General features: G+C 40.2%; 1 protein-coding gene and 1 long non-coding RNA gene across 2 annotated transcripts in view; one reads left to right on the top strand and one right to left on the bottom strand.

Moving 5' to 3' along the window:
- The window catches only part of LOC115233924 (epithelial discoidin domain-containing receptor 1-like), a 144187-nt gene that overhangs the window by 94098 nt on the left and 39152 nt on the right, over positions 1-10937 (bottom strand).
- LOC115233929 overlaps positions 6020-10937 on the top strand; it is an 81090-nt gene continuing 76172 nt past the window's right edge. Inside the window, exon 1 of the long non-coding RNA XR_003883853.1 lies at positions 6020-6059. This is a non-coding gene — a long non-coding RNA (uncharacterized LOC115233929). The remainder of the gene's footprint in view (positions 6060-10937) is intronic.

The following is a 10937-nucleotide window of genomic DNA, read 5'->3' on the forward strand; positions in this document are numbered from 1 at the left end:
CGTCGCGTTGAATAATACTTTCGATCTACGATTTAGTTCGTAATCAATTGCAATATCGCGAGACGATTATTTCCGCAAGACTCGGATATCCGACGGCTACGCCCATGGTTCGGTACACACGCCTACGTGTGTATGCGGTCCGGTATACGGTCGAATAAACCGGGGAAGAGTTTGTGCAAGCCGGTCTCTCATTAGGTTAGAGCAAATTAGCACGCGAATTCAAACACACGCCGGTTAGACCGACCCGGCTCGCGGCCCCGTCGGGCCACCCCCGCGACCTCTCCGGGGAGACGTTCCGTTTCGAGATTGATTATCCCCTATCGGCTCGTGCGCAGCGTTTCCTTCGAAACTTAGCGGGACCCCGGCATCGATAATGCCGAGAGAGAACAACCGTAGCGCCGACGAGGGGAAGGGGGAGAGCGGGGAGGGGGCGGTCGGTTGTTTCTGGTTTCGGGCGAGCAGGAAGTGCGGAGACCGTAAATTTTCTCTTCGGTCCGGATCATAGACCGCGCCAAGGATATACAAAGCGAGTATGCCGCGGTCGGATAAACTTTGCGGCATACGGTCGATCAATCGACGACGACTATCCCCTCACCCCCGTATAAGACGTTTGCCCCCCTATCTCTTCTCTTCTCCCATTCTTCGAGGAGTTCAGACAGTTTGTTTAACTTTCCGTCCCACGGTTATCGCGGGAGAGGGTGGGAGAGAGCAAGCGAGAGGAAGTTATGCGGTAATTACTTTCCGAGATATTGTCATCGGTCTTCTCCGCGCTTTATTAAATAAACAACTTATTGCGCGCGATGTAGACCTCGACCGAGATTTTATTGCGAAAACTCGGAAGGGCTACCTTTCGCTAACCGGTACTCTTTTCCGCCGCAACGCGCGTTATTATTCACTTGGAGCCCTCCGCGGTGCAATCAAGTTATTCGCGAGTAAAACAAATCTCTCGACTTCGCGTTTCTGAGGAGATGCGCTAAAAAAAAAAAGAAAATGAGAAAGAAGGGAAACTTCGTATTTTATATTGTAGTACCGACTGGATAGGATAGGAAATAATAAGAGAAAGCGACTACAAAGAGAGAGAGGGAGCCGGATAATTGTTTGGAGGGATACGCAGGAACTCTTCCTCCGTTTCAAAGACTTCATGTGAGAGTGTATGTAATTTCAAGAGAATCGTGTGAACGTCGGTGGAAAAATTAGCGTCGCGAGACACATATCGCGAGAGATGACGTTGATAAGTCGTGAAAGAGAAATGTGTTCCGGGAATAGCAAGAGAGAGGACGGGAAGACCGCGATGAAGGGAAAAGGGGGAATGCTCGAAAAAGGGACCGGAGACTATCAAATCGGATTTCCAAAGCTCAGTTAATGTATACGATTTCCAGGGGGCGAATTATACCGGGCAAAAAGCGAGGGGCGGAACGCGAGGGGCGGTTTCCTGCGACTGAGATCGACCACATAACTTTGAGATTAATTAAATTTAAGCGCTGTTAAAAGGATTAATTAGTAGTACGTACTTCTGCGAGGACACCGAAGCGCTCGGCACAGAATTATGCCGAGACGAAAGTTTCGCCGAAGAGGGGTGAGTCGACGGCTGAAGTTAGGGGTTCGTTTGCGCTGCCCGAAGCTTTGGAGACTTGGACAGTTGGTTCCGAGCGAATAGCTTGAGCGTCGTATCAATTGCAACTGTAAATGTTTTGCGAAAGATATTTCCAGGAAAATTAATAACGCGCGGAGCAAGAGAAAGACAGGAGTAACGCGATTACGTTTCATAAAAATTGATAATACTTCTTGAGTTTGCAAATCAAATTTGTGATTTATTATACTATTATTATTAAATTTTATAATGAAGAGAAAATTAACGCTAAATTATAATAAGAAAATATTAAAATATAAAAATGTTGAAATACGAAAATATATATTAAAACAAATGTCATAGATATTTCTCTCGGGTATGAAAGATGAAACCGGTCGTCATCATCGAATCTATAGTCTAAATAATAACAATGAACATATACTATATTGCGCTGGCTATTGTAGCGCCAATCTATTGTTAATCCGAAGTTCTCAGGTATTATCTTACTAAATATGCTGCCTAGCTGCGCGCGAAAGTGATACGAGCAAGAACCATTCACAAGCCCGAGTATCTTGTACTTATACCTCGCAGGAGTAACGGTTGAAGTACTCTCTAAAGCGGGCGGACCTAATGTCGAACGGCTCAGTGTCGAAACAGCCAATTCCAGTCTGTTAAGTATGCTTCGCGGTTTGAGGACTAATACTTGTGCCGGGACATTACTAGCTAGCCGGAGTCTCTCATCGAGCGTGTTATACGGAGAAGTTCAATTGCGAAGGATGCGCCTTCGTATTTTGAGGTCGGTTTACGATCCGAAGGATATTGGGAAAAGCGTTTCAAAATGCTCACCTCTAAGCTAAATTATTTAGCCAGTTTTCCCGAGACCGGAATTTTTCGTATAAAAGTTACAAAAGATACTGAGCGTTTTAAATTTATTTTCACCGAATTCGTCAAAGCGAGGCATGCGAGATAAATACAATATGATAAGATACTGAGCGTTTTAAAATTTATTTTCACCGAATTCGTCAAAGCGAGGCATGCGAGATAAATACAATATGATTTCAGAATTGTGTAGATCAGTATGTCGTATATACTATATACACATTTAGGAAGGAGAATTACTTAAATTTTTTCAATTTATCGCGCGACGGAGAAAGCTGGAGCCATGATTAATTCATGAGCGCGCAAAGTGCGTTATAAAAGTGACTTTTTGTCTCTATCTAAACACGAGCGATCAAATCCATGCATGTTTCCGTGAAAGAGAAAAAAAGATGATATTACAGCGGATTATATAACAGCGGAGGCGAAGATCGTTTGCTAATCGTTTAAAATATTTAATTGTGTGCACACAAAGATCTCCCGATAATCGACGTTAATGATATTCGATTGCCTTTGGTTTCTAAATATTAATTATTTCCATTCTTATTTAGGTATAATAAACAATTTTTTTTTCCCATTCTTTTTATTCTTTTTTTTTCTTTCGCTTTTGTCTATAAGAGCGATGCATTGGAAAATATCACGTGCTGATCTCTAGGAGCGTCCATTCTCCTGTCGTCACAATCGATGTTAAGCATTGTTTCTGAACTTTTGTCTGTGTATAGCTTCTATCGAATCGATACGTCTCGCATTCGAGGGTCAGTCAATATTCACGAGAGATCGAGCGGTGAAATTCGTAGGGCAGGAAGACCTACCATCTACCGTGGGACGGAAAACCGTGAATCAGAGGCCAACACTTCCGGGATGTGCGAGTTAAACTTTTATTTCCGACGAGTTTTGCATGCGCGACGCGACGCGGCCGCTTCGCCATCGGCCGACTCTGGATTATGCTCGCGTATTTTTTACATGTAAACGTCGCGCGACTGTCAAAAATGGAAATAAATTCGTGCTCTTGTTACGTAAATTTTTACAGCTTGCGAACTGTGTGTTTGTGCAGATAACAAAATCTAATAACGATTTTGCGAATCAAAATAGATTGAAGTATTGACGCGAACATCTCGATTTACGTATCGATAATGGGACGTATCGAAGAGAAAATGTTACAAAATCCTTGGTGCTTATTCCCGTCAACTTAAAAAGCGAAAACGATATCTGGACCCATCGATCGCGCCGACTAATCCGACTTGAGAATACGCGTTCACGTTAACCGTTGCCACGAGTCGTGTATTCGATTCCAAATCCAGATAGATATAAGTGGCACGGTGAAAAAGCTTGACGAACAGAAGGGCAGTGTGCTGATTTTTGCGCAAACGGCCTCGCTTTTTCCGTCTGGCGTTTCTGCCAGTCGGCGGAAACAAAAAATTCTTGTATCCGAAAAAAAAAAAAAAAAATAAAACGGAACGTCGACCGACGAGACACTGCTCGCTCTCACACACGTCGCATCGGATAGCACATGAGCAGGAGCCAGACGGAGCATCCAATCCTAATAACGTTGAAATTTTTATACGCCGACATGGGCGAATAAATTCTTGGATCGCGGCCAGTGCAATGCTCTTCCCCTCCGCCTCGCCTTTCCCGACGCGATGCGCGCCCTTCTTCCCCGTTCTCTGATTTATTCGAGATCCACTTCGGTATTTATCTCCCTATCGGATACGACGTCGATTTGCTTTCGGTTGAATATTCAAGGGCGCTTTGTGCCATCTCCTTGCGCCGTCGCGTCGTTCGGTTATTAGGTGCTCTACTTTCGCTCGCGGTCGGCGGCAATTGCCGTGACGAATTATTGATCGGCGATCGGTTCTCGGGCCAATTATCGAGAACGATAGTTTCCCGTAAAATACTCGAGTCGTCTTAATTAATTACGCAAAGCCGCAAAAGACGCGCTCTTAAGAGGATGCCGCGAGCATGTTCCTTTGCCGTTTGACGTGAAGTAAAACGGACTCCCAAGGCAAACGAATTTTCTTTTTTTTTTTCGCTCTTTTTCTTTCCGTTATATTATTTATTTCATCTCGACGACCTGATCCGATTCTACATATTCGCGAGCTCTGTTTTTAAAATATCTTTTTGCTTTCCTCTGTTCTCAGTTTCTCCATTAACCTGATATTCTCATCATGAGAAATTAAATTCGGATATATAACTTTCTTTTTGCGTATTTGTTATTTTAATGAACTTATTACTTTGACGATTATTAGAAAATTGATATTAGATTTTGATTGAGAATATGTAGCGTGAGTCATAAATATGTTTTAAAACTTCGTGAGCGTGTTCCTGGATAAAAAGTATGGTAAATGTTGTCAAACGCTTTGAATTTTATGGCGCTCTCTTCTGATTCCAGAGATATGCGATTTTGAAGTATCATAATTCTCGTTTTACTTGTATCATCTTTTCGTTATATTCTACTTGTGTGTTAATATTTTTTTGTTTATATTTGTTCGTTATTACGTCACTATCAGTACACTTCTGGATTACTGTTTAGTTTCGCTAAGAATTTCTTGATTTGGGTTAGAGCCCGTCTTCCCCCTCACGGGGGGTTCCACTTCCGGAAGATATAACCTGACCCAAACCTCAGAAATTCATGTAATCGCATATTAAAAGCTGTTAACAAACTGCGAGAAATAGACGAAACACATTATTGACAAAATATCCATGGCTGTGTATCTATCCCGTAAATGTAAACAAACACTTTTTCGTCTGCTCTACAACAAATACAATGTACACAAATTTCATTTTTCCTAATATTACTTTATAATACTTGAGAAAAAGCATTAAAACTGTGAAACTTCAAAATTGCATATCTCTGGAACCAGAAGAGAGCGCCACAAAATTCAAAGTGTGTATTACTTAGGAATGTACCCTCTACAATATAAAAATGAAAACGATCCGTGAGGTGTAAATTAATCCGAACAAAAGTATTAACAAATGTTCCTGAACATTAGGCCGAAAATGGTTCGTTATCGAAATAAGACACAAATAGATTTAGATGACTGAGTTTCAGATCAGATTCTTCTTTTTCATGGTGTTGTATCTCTAGTGTTTTGAATCTGGGATAATGTTTGTTTATCAGCACACGCTACTACGATCCATTGAAAGGGGAAGGAGGTTTTAATGTAGGTCTCTGTATACAGTAAGAGACAACGTACAATCAAGTCAGTATGCTTGAGGCAGTTCAACCGAGCAGTATTAATATTGATTCATTAATTTACTGTAACAGTGTAGAAAATGTTTTCATTTGAAGAAATGAATGATATTCATCGTACGTATGGTGAAATGGAATACTTATTTGTAATACTTATTTATATCCATTATTAACGAAGCATTTTCAGCCTAATGTTCATACGAACATTTGTTCATACTTTTTATCCAGGAACGCTCACGAAATTTTAAAATATATTTCTGACTCATTCTGTATATATATACAAAATTTTTTAACATATTTATTACTTTGGATATAGCTTTTTTATATAACTTAGATATATTTGTATTTTACAGATCAACACGTATTTTATGTATTTTACAGATCACACGTGTGTTCTACAACTCTGCCGTTCACATCGTACCGGTGAGTGTTAAATTTTTTTTTATTTTAATCTCGGAATTATCTGTAAATATTATATTACAAAAATATCGGTTCGTAAAAATTTATTAATTTGCAATGATGCAGCAGTTAAGTTTTCTGCATTATTCTTAGAAATTATGATTGAAAAATGTATATACAGAGTGTTTAAAATTCGCGAAATTATATATTAGGGCAAGAAAGTTACCGAAAAATTAAATAACAAAAGTATTCGAACATTTTTTATTCTAATCAGTAATTTTCGAAATATATAAGTATTTAGAGTTAATCTCTCAATCAGAAACTACGTTTTGACGATCATCTGTTTGCGCGTATGGTCTTAATGATTGCGCACTTCAAGACTTCTGCCAATCTGGTATTTCCACCATGAGAAATTAAAGTTTTATTTGGTAACAAATTAGTATTTCATTAATACATTCAAATTTCATTTTTTGTAATGCCAGGTGGTTATATTAAACGGTTACAATCTCGAGACGCGAATATGTTCGCTCGGTATTCGTAGCACAATGACGTTCAAAAGCTCCGACAAAGGGTGCATGCATACCTCGAATGAATGGAAACAATGCGACGGAGGCAGTCGATGGCGAGTTGAATTGTGGCGGCAACTTATCCGGGAGTTACGCCAACGTTCGCTAGTTCGCACTTCGGAAAGTTTAAAAGCGAATCCAAGTCCTCCGTCTAGCAAATTTCTCTACAGTGTAATTATTCATATATCCGCGTAGTTTTGTTTGGGTTCATATCGTTATAAACATGCTGTGTCGTGGCATTAATTCAGAAACACGGCAATAAAGTTATCTCTTCTAACGATATAGGTTGCCTCAGATTTATCGCTTTTTCTTCCGAATAGAAAAGATTATAAGAGTCATTATTTCAACGAGATATCAATGATATCAATAACTTGTTTTATTCAAAGCGATTGAAAATATCAAGAACAAACTTTAACAAATACAATTTTATTTTGTAATTAATTTTAAATAAATTGTATAGTTTAATCAAAAATAATTTGAGTTTTAAATTATATTAGAATATCAAATATGGAAAATATAAAAAAAAGTTTCGAAAAATTATGCTTTTGAAAAATTATGTTTTATCACACATACACAAGTTTTTTTCTAAGAAAAACTCTCGACTCTAAATCCGTCAAAGAATATACGTTGACAAAGGAAAGAAAATGAAGTTGAACGTGTTCGTAAAAATTCTGCAAATTTTCACATCTCTGTATATTTTATCTCAAATGCGAATAGTCGAGATAACTTTTCAAGACTTTTCCTACCTACGCGAATCTCTTGCGTCTTAGCAGTAAGACCCGAGAGGTGGAAGACAATTCGCGTCGTCGCGGACGAAAATCGCGGTGCAATTTTAATTTCGTTACTCGTGAAATGCCGGATTAGAGCGGCTTAGAAACGGCTGTTGACTGCGCAACGCGGGTATTCGGTGCTTACATTTCAACGCGATGAATATTTAGCGACGGCGTTTCAAAACGTTAAGACGCCTCGTAGAGACGAGCGACTGTATTCCAAGGTTAACCCTATCTCCATCTACGAGTACCTACCACGTTTCCGCAGAGCGTTGTAATAGGATACATTTTCACATTAACGTTCCGACAACGCGAATTTGCCGCGAACCGCCGTACGGATGACAGTTGCAGGTTTATACCGCTCATGTTTGCTTTAGTTATGTCACGTTACATTGACTCTAAAGACATTCATTGCGCATTACAGTGAAAATCTCTCTGGCGTTCTCTCTCTGATAATCTTATTAGAATATTATACCGAAAGAAGCTTTCTCGCATATATGCGATTATAACTCTAATCTATTTATCTAATCTATCTCTGTCTTAATTTTTTCCTGCTTATTATAGAGCAAACGTTTGGTTTAAATAACTTTTCATTGTTTTATTTATCACTTAATATTTTTTAATAATTTTTTTTTTTTTTTGCTTTGATGATATATAAAGAGAGCATATATGTGTGGAATTGTTTAAGTATTTTCGATTTATTAAAAATAATAAGCATTTAATATTGAAATGAAATATGAGGAATAATATTAGAAAATTTACCGTCTCCATTTTTTAACATTTCATAAGAGAATTTTATGATGAAACTCTGAAGGGCCGGTGACTTATTATCTTATGAAAGTGTAAGACAGGGATTTTTATAAAAAATTTAGTTGCAGAATATATGATTTAGACTCGCACAAATAATCTGGAATAATCTTACCGTTTTATAAAGATATTATAATCCGAAATGAAATTTATCTATCTTCTATATTATTCAATAATCGACAAGTGATTTTAAATTTGCATCGCGATTTGCGGGACGCGGGAAAAGTCAATGACTCCAATCGATTTCCTTGGGAACTGTAACGCGAGAGTCGCCGCGGATTTTAATCCGCCGTGTTCAATTAACGAACGCTTGCTGAGCCGTGACGCGTCAGCCGTATCATCGCGTGTAACGATTGCTTTCGTAGCGCGACAATGCAGCGCCGTTCGCAAATTGGAAAGCGACGCGCTTCACGCTCACGCGCCGGTGGTCGCGCGGCACGATCAGCGCGTTAATTATACAGATCAAGGGACGGTGCGTTGGGTGTATTTTAGGTAATTGGGAGTTTGCCGGAATCGCGTCGCGCGCCCCTTACACCGCCGTCACGCCTCCGTAACCTCTGTGGAAGCGCTTGTGTACGCACGTGCGCTTCTCTTGAGTATCGAAAGAGATAATGTCGGTGAGAAAAGCGATAGCGAAACAACGGAAACGAGATGTATTTCTCTTATCCTTACTTTTAATTCTTAATAATTTAATGCTCTAAAATGTCAAAATATTACATATTTAAAAAAGAAAAGATTACAAATAAATTTGAAACAAAATTTTTCAGAGAAAAGTAGAGTCGAGATTCATAATATTACAATGCAGATTTTTAAATATTTTATGCGACGCGAGAGAGAGAGAAAAAGAATATTTAAACGAATACCAATTTTTTTTTAAGGCACTTAAAACAGAATAGTAACAATATCCATCTAACGCTAGAAAGTGTGCTCTAATAATTTCTGAGTTACGACAGCCACTTTGTTTATCGATCTCCGGGAGTCGGTCCATTTTTACCTGGATGCAGCGGGGAGGCGTTCATCCGGCTGGATATCATTTATTTAGAATACACTCGCTCGACTTTTATTATTTACGAAACATCGATACACGCCGTTCGCGCGCGTGCGAGATGGAACGATACGTAAAGTGATTGGAAATTATACGTAGTCGCGCGAAGGAGAGTGGGACACGTGCGGGGGATTACTACGTCGGCCAACGTTATTTTCGTGCGGCAAGGTCGATCGAATCGAACGACACGTCGGGACGCCGGAAAAGCTCGCGCCATTCGCCGATCCGTTTGTGATTTAGCGCAGCTGCAATCGCGCAATTCTGTCGACTTGGCGCGGTCGGGCGGTGGTTTGCGAAAGGGTGTAGGGTACCTACCCTACACCGCCACCACCTATGGACGCATCCACCTACCGGTTTGTGCCTCGTGGCGGATGACTCTCGTAGACTGGTGTTAGGGATCCATTAGCTAATGGCCGCACCAGCCATCTGCTCGACATAGCTTTTATTCACCCATTGCATCCTCCCTATCTCTCTCCCTCCCTCCCTCTCTTTCTCTCTCTCTTTCTCTATCGCTCACGCTTTTGCACTCTCTTCATCTTTTTCCCTCGTTACTTCGCTGTCCTGCGGCTTAGTACGGCCCACTATACGAACCAACGATTCATTTATTCATATTCTCTCTCCTTTTTCCTCTCTCCTCTTGGACGAACAGTGCGGTCGTTCGGTAACTTACAGCATGATTTCTTCATGCTTTGGACAGACCAACGACAATGACGGAAGAAGCTCGAGATGTTACATTAGATTAAGTCGACGAGCGAGTCTTGGCAAAGAGACGGAAGAAGTCTGTCTCCGCCTTTCGTTCGTCGTGTCTATTTGTATTCGCGTACTTTTCCGCTGTCCACATACTTGTTCCCTCACGAGTTGAATGTTTTCAAGAATCTCACGACGATGGTTAGGCGAGTTTTTGCGGGAAAGCTATGGAAAAGTGTTCGGAGTCGACGATCCACTTGGCGTTGCCAGTTTGGTCGTTACGCCTTACTTGGCGAGAAGAGTTCGCTCGATTCCCGGATAACGAGAGTAGGAAACTTCCCGCCACAGAAGTCTCGACACGTGAATGCGACCGGTGTACGATGCGGCCTTTAAATATTGTCCCAATTCGTTCGTACCATCTCGATGCGTCTGAATCGCAGTTTTACCGCGAGAGTTTCCCGCGAGAAGGTCCTTGTTCCGATCGCTTAACGAGGCTCGTTATTTCGCGTCGCGATCGAAGCTGCGAGAACGTTGTGATTATTAATAATATCTGAATGATATGCGAACATCATTGCACCATTGGCCGGATTATGCGGCATCGACGTCAATCGTATGCGGTCATTGGATTAAGTGAGAATTAAAAATATAATTAAAATTTTTCTCATTAATTACATTTTTACGAAATAATCTCTGTTGGATATAAATTTAACTTAAAATAAAGTGAATAAAATTATAATAATTAAAAAAAACTTATGATTTTAATATATTAAATTTAAAAAGCTTCTTAAAAGAATAAAAATCGCAGGCAGATTCTGCGAATAGAATACAAAGGGGAAGGGCGGGATTAAACTGTCTTGCTCTTGACTTATTATTGCGTACGAAGAGCTTTTGCGTCCAGGATTTTAGGCACATGACCTGCATTTTACGTCCATTGTGGACATAGATACGACAGACGATATATTCGGCAATTAGGTATGTGTGTGTGTGGGGGGGGGGGGAGGGGGATACACACAAAACGGAATTACAA

This window comes from Formica exsecta, unplaced genomic scaffold, assembly GCF_003651465.1.
Source record: "Formica exsecta isolate Colony F162 unplaced genomic scaffold, ASM365146v1 scaffold191, whole genome shotgun sequence".
NCBI classification, from domain to species: Eukaryota; Metazoa; Arthropoda; class Insecta; order Hymenoptera; family Formicidae; genus Formica; species Formica exsecta.